This window comes from Lontra canadensis, unplaced genomic scaffold, assembly GCF_010015895.1.
Source record: "Lontra canadensis isolate GAN:19392208 unplaced genomic scaffold, GSC_riverotter_1.0 scaffold9, whole genome shotgun sequence".
NCBI lineage: Eukaryota > Metazoa > Chordata > Mammalia > Carnivora > Mustelidae > Lontra > Lontra canadensis.
This window is the reverse complement of record NW_022631003.1, coordinates 19234671-19247943: the sequence shown is the minus strand read 5'-3', so window position 1 is coordinate 19247943 and position 13273 is coordinate 19234671. Positions and strand designations below refer to the sequence as shown.

The window sequence follows — 13273 nt, the reverse complement described above, 5'->3', positions numbered from 1 at the left end:
ACAAAACTGGCAGTTTCTTTGCCATTAAGTTGTGTGAGTTCCTTGTACAGTTTGAATATTAACCCTTTAGTGGACATTTTGTTTACAAATGTTTTCTCCCACAGCATACACTGACTTTTCATTTTGTTGGTGGTTTCCTTTGCTATGCAGAAGCTTTTTAGTCTGATGTAGTCTCATTTGCTTATTTTTGCTTTTGTTCCCTTTGCTGTTAGTGTCAAATCCAAAAAATCATCACCAGGACCAATGCCAAAGAGTTTAACTCATATGTTTTCTTCTAACAGTTTTACAGTTTCAGGTCTTACGATCAAGTCTTTAATCAATTTTGTTAATTTTTGTGTGTGGTATAAGGTAGGACTCCAGTTTCATTCATTTGTAGAAAGGTATCCTGTTTTCCTAACACCATTTATTTGAGAGACTATCCTTTCCCTATTGCATATTCTTGGCTCCTTTGATGAAAATTAATTGACCGTATACACATGGGTTTGTTTTTTGTCTTTCTCTTCTGTTCCATGGAGCTATATATTTGTTTTAAATGCCAATACCATACGGATTTGATTACTACAGTCTGTAATATAGTTTGAAATCAGGAAGTGTGTTGCCTCTAGTTTTGTTTTTCTTGCTCAAGATTGATTTAGCTCTTTAGAATTTTTTGTGGATCCTTACAAATTTTAGGATTATTTTCCTATTTCTGTGAAAAATGCCAATGGGATTTTGATAGGGATGGCACTGAATCTGTGTATGACTTTGGGTAGTATGGACATTTTAACTGTATTAATTCTTCCCATCCATGAACATGAATATCTACCCATTTATTTGTGTCTTTTTAAATTTCTTACACCAATGTTTTATAGTTTTCAGGGTATAGATTTTTGTCTCCTTGGTTAAATTCATGCTGAAGTGTTTTATTATTTTTGATGCTACTGTAAAATGGATATTGTAAATGGGATTGTTTTCTTTTACCATTGGTTCATTGTTAGTATATATAAATGCAACTGATTTTTGTGTATTGCGTTTTGTATCTGAAATTTATTGAATTCATTTAGTAGGTCTAACAGGGTTTTTTTGGTGGAGTCTTTAGAGTTATAATATGTCATCTACAAATAGAGATGATTTTATTTCTTCCTTTCTTGTTTGGATATCTTTTACTTCTTTATCTTGCCTAATTGCTCTGGCTAGGACTTCTAGTATTATGTTGACTAGAAATGGCTAGAGTGGGCATCCTTGTCTTTCTCCTGATCTTAGAGGAAAAGCTTTCAGTTTTCACCACTGAGTATGATGTTAGCTGTGGGTTTGTCATGTTTGGCCTTTATTATGTTGAGGTATGTTCCTTATATAGTCGGTTTTTTGAGAGTTTTTGTCATGAGATGAATTGACTTTAGTCAAATGTTTTCTCTGCATTTACTGAGATGGTCATATGATTTTTATCTTCCATTTTGTTGTATGGAGTGTCGTATTGATTTTTGAATATTGAACCATCCTTGCAGCCCTGGAATAGATCCCACTTGATTATAGTGTATTGGTTCTTTTAATGTATGATTGAATTTGGTTTGCTAATATTTTTTGAGGGTTTTTGCATCTATGTTCATCGGGGATTTTGGCCTTTAATTTTCTTTTCTTGTAGTATTCTTGCCTGGTTTTGGTATCAGGGTAATGTTGATATTATAAAATGAGTTTGGAAGTGTTCCCTTGCATTCTATTTTTTGGGAGACTGAGAAGTATTTGTATTAATTCTTTAAATGTTTAGTATAATTTACCAATGAAGCCATCTTTATTATCTTTGTGGGGAGGTTTTTGAGTACTGATTCAATATCTTTCCTAGTGGTTCTTGGTTGTCTTTCAAAAGTTTGTGATGATCTAAGCTTTGTTCTTAGTGGCGCCCAATAGTTGAGGGTGTGCCAAAGCCTGTCAGTGTCCCAAAGGGTAGAATCATAGTTTGCACCTAGATGCTGGCTGATTGGAAGCCAAACCCTTAGGCAGCAGCTGGGAAAGTATGTAATTAGAGTTCTTCCAGTAGAAACTGGGAGGTGGGCTTTTTTGCCTGCTTCCTTTGCACAGGACCTCAGTGTACAGCTGTGATGGTGGGTACCCTTGCATGCATTAAGAACTGCTTCATTGGTTGCTATAGTCCTGTGGGATCTGTGAATGCAAGCCCTGTTGGCTTTTAGAACCAGGTGATCCGGGGGTCCATCCTTTGGCTGGTATCTGCAAAAGCTGGGGTGCCAGATAAGTTCCTTCAGGGGAGATGCTGGTGATTTGGAGCGGGCTAGAGGGAGAAGGCAGAGGCAAGCTATGTTGGCTATCAGAGCTGGGGGATTTGGCAGCCCATTCCTCAGGTGGCAATCTTAAAAGTTGGGACACTAGATGTGTTGATAAGATCCTTCCAAGGAGATACCAACAATTTAGTTTTATTATTGGAGTCAGCAGGAGGGAGGAGGCAGGGGAAGTGCCCATCAGCTCTTTCAGGCTCTGGGAAGGATTGCAGTTAGCACTTAGACGTCTGCTAATTAGAAGCAAGACCCTTGGGCAGCAACTTGTGAAGTACAAACACTTTCCTGGGTAAGACTCCAAGGTGAGAATTTTTGCCTGTTCCCTCTGCTCAGAGCCCTAGGGGATGGCCACCGCCGGCGCTTGCATGCCTATTAATAATGGCTTCTTTGTTTGCTATAGTCGTGGAGATGTACTGTTCTTCTGTTAAGATGCTATATTAAGTCCCAAGTTCTAGCCACTCCTTTGGGTTAGTCATCACTGAGTTTCTCCCCTGTGTATGTAAGTTGTATGTATTAATAAACTTATATTTGTTTTTCTGTTGTTAATCTGCCTTTGTCTAATTTGCAGGGTCCCAGGTGAAGTTTTCACCCTCCTCTACACCTGTAAGTTGTGGTTAGAATGTTTGAGTGAAGACAAAATAAAGGAATTAAAGTGATAGTCTTGGGGAGTTGTTATAACCAGAAGGAAGATGGATGGTGGTTACAGAGATCACACTGGCACAGAAGCAGAGTTTAACTGTGATAGCAGATTTAAACTAACTTGACTTTCACTAAACATTCCCGACAAACAAAGAGATCCTTGTACTTGATGCTAATGTCATCTCTAAAGTCAAAGGAAGCAACGGTGATAAATTTTGCCTACACTCGAATCTTATGCGTGGGAGAGAAGAACTGGTTAGTCTACTAGAAGCAATGGGAAACTTGGGAGAAAGAATTAATGTTGACCCTGGTGTAGAATTTAGTGATCATGAAGATAGAATTCTGGCCTAGCCAAGCACTGCCTTGTAGACTAAAGATAGGCATGCTTTCATGGCCACAGGCTCCAACAGGCATCACGGTGACATCTGTAATTTACTGAACTTTTATCAGTGATTAACTCAGCTATGTAATAATTACTAGTTATGCCCATCTTACAGATGGGGAATTTGAGGCACAAAGAAACTGAGTAAAATTACCCAACATAACACAATCACAAGTGGCGAAGTTGGGATTTGAGGGAGCCTAGGTGACCAGGCTTCAGAGTTCAGGAACCTAACCACTGAAACTGACTGTCTTCTTCATACTTACTGTATAGACCTATCCTTGATCATTGATGCTTTTCAATCATCTTTTTAATTTTCTTTTTTTTTTAAGAGATTTTGTTTATTTATTTGAGAGAGAGAGAGAGAGAGAGAGATGAACAGTAGGGAGGAGGAGAAACAGACTCCCATCCAAGCAGAAAACCCTATGTGGGGATTGATCCCAGGACCCTGAGATCATGACCTGAGCTGAAGTCAGATGCTTAACCGACTGAGCCACCCAGGCTCCCCCTCTTTTTGATTTTCTTGAATCACTTTTACTGCTATTGAGCTTGGTATAGGGAAAAACAAGAAGATTTTGAAATAGACCAAAAGATATTATTGCATATCTTTTCAGTGGAATGCTGGAACCCTTGGAAATTTTTTGATTTTATACCTGTGTGCACCTTTGCTGGCTTTCTATCAGTTGGGTTATTTTACAACTCAGTAAGACCAAAGCTGACTTACAGGAGACTGATAGTAACAGCAAAGTGTTCTTTCCATTAAAATGCAGATGGTTTCCCAGAGGAATGGGGCTCTTGACTGTCTGACGGTATTGACCTGTTTTTCCATTTTGCCTCTGTTTGTCACTGATTCCAGTATTCCTTAGCTGTCTATAAATGGGTCACAGTTTGAGTTCTCCCTTGAGCTGGTTGTAATATTATATCAGTTCCACCATCCATTAATGAGGTAAATACAATATTTGACACGTTCTTTTTTTTTTTAAGATTTTATTTATTTGACAGAGAGAGATCATAAGTAGACAGAGAGGCGGGCAGAGAGAGAGAGGGAAGCAGGCTCCCTGCCGAGCAGAGAGCCCGACGTGGGACTCGATCCCAGGACCCTGAGATCATGACCTGAGCCGAAGGCAGCGGCTTAACCCACTGAGCCACCCAGGCGCCCTGGCATGTTCTTTTTTATTATGTGGGAGTTGACAAAGGTTCTCTTTGACCATAATCTAACCAGACTCATTCTGAGCCCTTTATTGACTAAGCCTCACCTTGGCCCGTAAAGACTTGAATGGAGCTCTAACATAATTTCCAAGAGCACATGGCCTCATCCGTACCCTACAGTGGCCTGAGCTAAGCTCCCTTATAGTGCTTGCCCAGCAAACTCAAGAATCACAAAAGAACTTACTGTTTTTTTCAGCCAACACCTGAGCACAGGGCCCCTGTCTGCTGTCTCCGTGGGAGGGTTGGAGCCTAACCAACCCAGATGGTTTTGCATGGACCCAGCTCTCCCTTCTGTTTTGAAATTTTTCACTCTCTTTAGCTCACTGGCTCTCATTCTCCCTTTGAAATACCCATTCATCCCTGAGCAAATCCAAGTTTAGTACAGCTCACACTGGACTCTTTTCCCCATGGCAGTAGTATTCTACTGTTTACAAGCTATCCTTACCACTTTACCCAGGTTGTTTTTTTTTATCTTGGAAGAAATTATCTCCTAACATTGATTAAATCAATTCATTCTCTGCACCTCATGTTTCCGTCAGACTCTCCTTTGATTGTTTAATTCATTGAGAGGCATTTGGATAGAGATCTCAAGGTGCTGGCATTGGCTGTTTTTAACAGCTTTTATTGACCCATTTACAAATAAGACGGTATCATAAGGGCTCTGGCTGTATATGCTAATAGGTTGGAGCTGAATCCTGATTCTGCCTCTTATTAGGTAGGAAGTAGAAGGGAGTCATCTGGAGAAGGAAGCCAAGGCAAGACATTTGATTCTGAGGCTGAATGGAAGTTCTTGCATGAGCTCTCACTTTAAAAGAACACATGTAAACAGTACCCAAAGGAGTTATTGTTAAAAAATTATTCTGTCACTTGTTAAAATGATAAGGTAGACAATATTCAGGACTAGGTAGAGGGACCCTGAGGTGAGATTTTGCAGTAGGAGAGGGAGACTGGGCTTAGCTTTGAATCTAGCTGGGAATAGTGGTACTTCCTAGCCAAGGAGCAGGGTGGAGGGGTCTGTGGATAGAAAATTGCCAAGAAGAAGAATCAGGGATAAGGTGGGGAATCTGGCTAAACCAACCTGATAGGATTCTTGCTGGATGCAGGCCAGGGTGGCCAGACGTTCCCTGGGGGATGGTTGGAAATGAAGGATCTGGTCAGATATCAAGGGTGGGAGATTCTGGCTAAACCAACTTGGCAGGATTCTTGTAAAACTGGGCTCTAGGAGAACATGCCCAAGGATGGGGCCTCTTTGGGTCAGAGGAGCCTGGCTGGGGTTCAGTCAAGAACAGAATCTTTGTCAGTGGCTAGGACAAAAAGCAAATACAAAGGAGTGGTATAGGCCTGGAGTGCCATCCCCCCTGAAGTTCTTGAAAATATTAATGACAAAAGATGGGGCACTTGGATGGTTTAGTCAGCTAAGTGTTTGCCTTCAGCTCAGGTCATGATCCCGGGGTCCTGGAATTGAGCCCTATATCAGGCTCCCTGCTCAACGGGAAACCTGCTTCTCCTTCTGCCACTCCCTCTGTGTTCCCTCTCTCAGTGTGTGTGTCTCTCTCTCTGTCAAATAAATAAATAAAAATCTTCCAAAAAAAAAAAAAAATCCCACCCCACAGTATTAAACGGATGATTTACAAACTGTTAGAATGCGGGGTTCCGAGTGTTCACTGAGAGTTGGTCATGGCAAACTCATCCCGTCTCCCATGGGTCAGGGGGTGTGTTTGATAAAGTGCACGCTCACTCAGACAAGGATTTTGATAAAGATTGTTGTGAGATGCATGTGAACAAGTTGGAGAATTGCAGTCTAGATGATGCTGTAATTGCGAAACTTTCTGGGTTTATTTCTACTCATTTCCACTCCCAAGTGTGTGCTGATGGAATGAAGGGTCTGAGCTCTCTTGATTGTTTTCTTTCCCATCTCCTTTCTCCCCTTGGTGTGTGAGCTCGGGCAAACTGCTGCACTTCTCTGGCCTTTCTATATTATATGTAAAAAATGCCTCCCTCTCTGTATGACTACACGGATAATTGGTTTATATGTGCCTGGAGGGATAGGATTTCCCTCTGAGTTATGTCCTTGATTCTGTTTGACATTTCTTTGTGATTGACTTCGATAATGGTAAGCATATGGATGATGCAAAGAGGTGAGAAAGCATATGGATGAGTTCCGGCTCCAGAATCGGACAATCCTGGGTATGAACCTTGGGTCCGTCACTTCCTAACTGAATGTCGAGTAAGGTTCTTAACTTCACTAGCCTTGATTTTCTGTCCACTTAAATGGGAATAACAGTAACAACAGTCATAAAAGACTTCATGTAAAGACTAAATGATCATAGAAGATACCATCAGAAAAACATTCAGTTAAGGAATGCTCCATTGACCCGTAGCCATTCATGTTATATTATTACTAAGCTGGGAGAGAGAACATCGGTAACATATCATGTTTCAGAATTATTGTCGGGTGAAACTATGAGCTAAGACCTAGTCTATCGTAGGGCTTAAAGGAAAACCCAGCGTTTGGGATTAACTAACCAACTGTGCGGAAGGAGAATGGGACTGACCTGGTTTAGGAGCACCTGCTGTTCAGTGTTTTAGGGGCTTTAGGGAACTGCCCACTCAGCTTGAGTCATTGAGGTGCCACGGCTGCCGAGAAAGCTGGTGTTGTCTTAGGCCGAGGAGAGACAGTGTCATAGAACTCTCTCCCCATGAGACAGAGCATGCCTACAGGGCTGCGCCCCATTCTGCCCTTGTTGTTTTTATTGGACAAGTAAAGCAGAAGCCAGATTCCCTAAGTTCAAATCCCAGTTTTGCTGTAAAACTTGCTCAAGGAACTTTGGGCAAGATATTTAATCTCTCGGTGCCTCTGTTTTCTCATCTGTAAAATGGGAAGGATCAAACTTGTACTTATCTCAGAGCATTGTTCTGAGGATTCAGTGGAATGTAAGTGTAAATATATAATGCTTCCAAAGGCGTCTAGCTCATAGCAAGTGCTATTCTAAGAAGGACATTGTCAGTGTCCCAAAATGACATGGTCAGGATGGTGAAGGGTGCTGTATCAGTGTGACAGGAAGAACATGAAGGAAGGATCCTCCTCTTATCCCCCTCTGCCACCTGTTCCAAACACTCACACCACTCCCTTAATATGAGCAGGGATCATAGTTTTGGACTCTTGCCTTAGTGGGAATGTTCTGACTCATACCTTTGGGGTCCCTATCACCACACACTAGAGATCATTTAGTTTAGGGCCCTCATTTTATCTTATTTTATTTTTTATATATATTTTAAAGATGTTTATTTATTTATATGACAGAGAGAGACACAGCAAGAGAGGGAACACAAGCAGGGGGAGTGGGAGAGGGAGAAGCAAGCTTCCTGCTGAGCAGGGAGCCCGATGTGGGGCTCAATCCCAGAACCCTGGGATCATGACCTGAACCGAAGGCAGATGCTTAACGCCAGAGCCACCCAGGAGCCCCTAGGGCCCTCATTTTAAATATGCTCAAGATCAAGTAGGAAATTAAGGACCAGGGTCCTCCAGCCCATGTCCTCTGTTCAGTTCACTCCCCACCTGCTTCCTTCCGTGCATTTGCTTGCCAAAATCTTTCAAGTCCCAGATCAAATCCCACTTCTTAGAAGCCTCTTCAGATCCCCCAATGAGAACTAGTCTATGCTTTCCCCAGAGCTACACCATAGCAAGTTCTGAACATTTTTAAATGATACTTACCAGTCTTCTTTGTATTAGAGTTCACCGTCCATGCTTCTGTGTTCGTCCTGTTGACCTGAAGAGCAAAGAGACAACTTACTCAGCATGGGCCCTGAGCTCTGCTCACATCAAGACTATCAGGAAATGCTCATCAACTTGGTCATTAAGGTTGTGTAATGTGGACCATTTATCCTAGAAGGGTGACGATTTAAGGGGAATGGAACTCAGTCTCAGGGGGAGGGAGGATTAGATTTAACTACTTAGCCCCGAAGAGCAGAATGAGGACTGGGGGCTGGGAGTCACCAGAGGGCGGATGTGATCTGGCTGATTGGAGAGAATTCTGCACATGACAGTGCTTTAATGAGGACATGGGAGTCTCATGAGAAGTGAGAGCCCATCAGTGAACTTATTCAAAGAGAGGGATCCCACTGTCAGGGATGCAGTAGGCAGGAATATGGGCTACATCCCTGAGCTTCCTTGTTAGCTAGCTGCGTTTCAGCAACACTAAAGATCTTGGTGCCATGTTAGGGTCCACGTGGAGTCCCAGACACAGCAGATGGGAGGGGTGTCTGGTGCACTAACTGGTTTGAGACCGAGACTGGCAGACCTGGGTCCAGGGATGGCTGGGTCTTACTCAGAAGACCTTACTCAAGAAGGCTCTTGGCTCTCATGAGCCCAGTGTGCTAAAGGAGACTATCTCCACGAAAAGCCAGCTCCTCTCCCCACTTGCTGTGTTTCTTGCAATATCCCTTCCATTGCGTTTTCCCGTCCTGCTCACTGCTGTCTTGTGCACCCAGAAGGTCAACTTCATGCTGAACTTTTACTACAGAGAAAAGTCCTGAGTGTCTCCTGGTTGTATCTTGAAACCTTGCAGCTTAGTTTCGGGTCACTGCATTATTCAAAACGTATCAAGCCCTTCCACCTGGAGGCCCCAAACCCGTCCCTTCTGGGCTCTTAGACTTGAAGGTATAGTTTTTCTGTTTCTTCTTGCCATTCCATTTCATTTTTAAATTATGGTCCTAGCTATTTCTTCCCTGCCTGGGTCCCGGATAGAATTCTGTAAGCTTCTGGCTACAATCTTTCGATTTTCATAGGCTTCTCAACATTTAGTAGGTACCCCTCCGGTGTTCCTCTCAGGACCCTGTTTTCCCCGTTTTTGAGCCTCCTTTTCAAGATGTCTCCCTAACTGCTGCAGGTATTGATTGTGACCTCCCATTAGGCCCCCTCCCCTAAGATCTACCTGGTTTTCTTTACAACACAGTTTTGCTTCCTACCTTTGGCCCCGAGCTCTTCTGCCATCTGGCCTCATTCAGAAGGCTCTTGCTCAGAGAGCCCAGGTCAGTAGAATATCTGCCGTTCATCAGCCTGATACATTTACAGTCTCAAAGTATCTGCCTTTGTAACATTCATTTCTAGGCAATACCAAACTTAAGACTGGGTTCTATTTCCAAAGTTCGTTTGTAAGGGCCTTGTTTGGAACTCACATTTTCCCCCTGCAGTAATGTTCTTCATGGTGATTAGTTTGCCAGGCCCGTCCAGGAGAGCCCGTTGAACGTGCAGGATTAAAGCTGAAACACCAGAATCATAGAATCGTTAGGGGTAATAATAGTCGGACAGAATACAGTCGCAGTGTAGAATGGTGTTTCCATGGGGAAGTATTTTCAGAGTTCTCACTCGGAATGCTGGGATGCTTTTAACGGCCTGCAGTTAGACTAAGCACGACCCTTGCTCCCATCTTAAAAGAAAATAAAACCACTGCCATTTATTGAGGAATTACTATGCAGCGAGCAGGGTAAACTCATTCTGTGAATTACATTGTTTCATCCTCGCATCAACACCAATGGAGCTGCATAGGTACTGCTATTATCCATCTTGCAGATGAGGAAATGGGAGGCCGAAAGAACTGATCTTGGTGACTTTGGAAAGGGATTCTAATAAAATAAAGTTTGGTGAGTGCTAGGAAAGGCACAGGATTCTAGAAGACGTAAGCGGTGGGAAGAGAATCGGGTGCGGGTGGTGGAGAAAGTAAAGAGCTGGGAAAGGTGGAGGCACAAGGGGGTGGGACGTGTCGAGGCAGACTGTCTCAGTGCAGGAAGGTTTTAGACGTTGTACATTCTCTTCCCCTGTGACCTCTCTTTGGCCAAGAAACACTGAGATCTATAAGGCCCCGGAAACAACACAGAATAGCCACAGCCTGCCCAGGAGAGGAAAGAGTGGCCTAGGGTGGTTTTTGTCCTGGAGGTGATCCTGGATGGTGGGGTAGAGTCCTTCGTGGCCCTAGCTGTAAGTCTCTCCTGCTGCCAATGCCTGTGACCTTGTGGTGTCTTTCCATCATGACTAGAATGATCTGCCTTGCCTTCGATTCTGGGCTAAGTTGTGGTAACTTGCTTCAGCCTTTACAATGTCAAAGCCAAGACTGAAGCCCAGGCTTGAGGGAGGTTTGTCCATTAGAACTTGCTTTTTTGGACACTTTGCAGTAGCCATGAGAATATATTCAGGCCTGCCTACTGAAGATGAGAGATATATGGAACGGAGTCAAGTTCTCCAGCTGGCACAGAGGAACCTAGCCTCGATCCGCTAAACCCCTACACACACACAGACACAGACACACACACACACGGAAGGCCAGCCAAGATCAATAGAGCCACCTGGTCTATATTAGCTGAACCTTGAAAACTTACGGAAAAATAAGGCTTTTTTGTTGTTGTTGTTTTGAAAAACTAAACTTTTAATTTTGAGATAAATGTAGATTTCCATGCACTTGTAAGAAATGATAAAGATCCCAGGGCCCCTGGCTGGCTCAGTTGGTGGAGGATGTAACTCTTGATTTTGGGATTATGAGTTCAAGTCCCACGCTGGGTGTAGAGATTACTTAAAAAAATAGAAAATATAAAAAATAAACAAAATAAAATCTTTTAATAAAAGAAATAGTAAAGATTCCATGCACCCTTTATCCTCAATGGTGACATCATGCAAAACTATAGTATAGTATCATAACAAGGATATTGACATTGATAGAGTCAAGATACAAAATACCTTGATCATTATAAGGATCTCTCATGTTGTCATTTATAGCCACATCCCTTTCCCTCTGGCTCCTACTCCCTCCATAACCCCTGGCCACACCTATTCTATCCTGTTTCTATCATTTTGGCATTTCAAGAATGTTACATGAATGAAATCATGCAATATATAACCTTTTGGAACTGGATTTTTTTTCACTCAGCAAAATTCACTGGAGCTTTACCTATGTTATCACATCTGTTAATAGTTTATTACCTTTTACTACTGAGTAGTGTTCCAAGGTCTGGGTGGACTACATTTGTTTAATCATTCATCCGCTGAAGGACATCTGGGTGGTTTCTAATGTGGAATTATTATGAATAAACCTGCTACAAATATTGGTGTACAGATTTTTGTGTAAATATGTCTTCATATCTCTGATATAAATGCCCGGGAGCTAAATTTCTGGGTTATAATGGCATTTTAGTTTAAAAAAAAAAAACCAAAACCTGCCAAATCATACCATTTTATATCACCACCAGCAATATGTTAGCAGTCCATTTTCTCTGCATCTTTGTCAGAATTTGGTATTGTCGTTACTTTTTATTTTAGCTATTCTGGTGGGCATGGGATCATTTCTCATAGTGGTTTTAATGCATATTTCTCTAATGTCTAATAATGAAGTGTTTATTTGTCATCTCTATATCTACTTTGGGGATATGTCTCTTCATGTGTTTTGTGTGTGTTCTAACTGGATTTTTTTTTTTTACTGTTGAATTTTGAGAGTTCTTTTAAAAAAAAATTAACATAGAATGTATTATTAGCTTCAGGGGTACAGGTCTATGAATCATCAGTCTTACATAATACACAGCACTCACCAAAGTACCTAGCCTCCCCAATGTCCATCACTCAGCCACCCCATCCCCCTTCTCAGCAACCCTCAGTTTGTTTCCTGAGATTAAGAGTCTCTTATGATTTGTCTACCTTCTGGTCCCATCTTGTTTCATTTTTTTCCCTCCCTTCCCTCATGACCCCCCACCTTGCCTCTCACATCTCTAATATCAGAGAGATCATATGATAATTATCTTTCTCTGACGGACTTATTTCACTTAGCATAATACCCTCTGGTTCGACTCATGTCATTGCAAATGGCAAGATTTATTTTCTTTTGATGGCTGCGTAGTATCTATATCTATATATGTGTGTGTGTGTGTGTGTATACACACACACACACATACATATATATATACATATACATATATATGTGTGTGTGTATATATATATATATATATATAATCACAGTTTCTTTATCATTCATCTGTTGACAGACATTTAGGTTCTGTCCATAGTTTGGCTATTGTGGACATTGCTACTATAAATATTGGGGTGCTTGTGCCCCTTTGGATCCCTACATTTGTATCTTTAGGGTAAATACCCTGTAGTGTGATTGCTGGGTCGTAGGGTAGCTCTATTTTCAACTTTTTGTGAACACCTCCATACTGTTTTCCAGAGTGGTTGTACCAGCTTGCATTCCCACCAACAGTGTAGGAGGGTTCCCCTTTCTCTGCATCCTCGCCAACACCTGTCATTTCCTGACTTGTTAATTTTAGCCATTCTGACTGGCATGAGGTGGTATCTCACTGTGGTTTTGATTTGTATTTCCCTGATGCCGAATGATGTGGAGCACTTTTTCATGTGTCTTTGGCCATCTGGATGTCTTCTTTGCAGAAATGTCTGTTCATGTTTTCTGCCCATTTCTTGATCAGATTATTTGTTCATTAGGTGTTGAGTTTGATAATTTCTTTATAGATTTTGGATACTAGGCCTTTATCTGACATGTCATTTGCAAATATCTTCTTCCATTCTGATGGTTGCCTTTTGTTTTGTTGACTGTTCCTTTGCTGTGCAAAGGCTTTTTGTCTTGATGGAGTCCCAATAGTTTATTTTTGACCTTGCTTCCCTTGACTCTGGGGATGTTTCTAGGAAGAAGTTGCTGTGGCTGAGGTCAAAGAGGTTGCTGCCTGTGTTCTCTTCAAGGATTTTGATGGATTCCTGGCTCACATTGAGGCCTTTTATCCA

General features: G+C 41.9%; 1 protein-coding gene across 1 annotated transcript in view; it reads right to left on the bottom strand.

Annotated features, from left to right (window-relative positions):
• The window catches only part of BCL2L14 (BCL2 like 14), a 32782-nt gene extending 24546 nt beyond the window's left edge, over positions 1-8236 (bottom strand). The window contains exon 1 of the mRNA XM_032855007.1: positions 8213-8236. The gene's annotated coding sequence lies outside the window, so the exon portion shown is untranslated. The remainder of the gene's footprint in view (positions 1-8212) is intronic.
• Positions 8237-13273: the final 5037 nt, after the last annotated feature.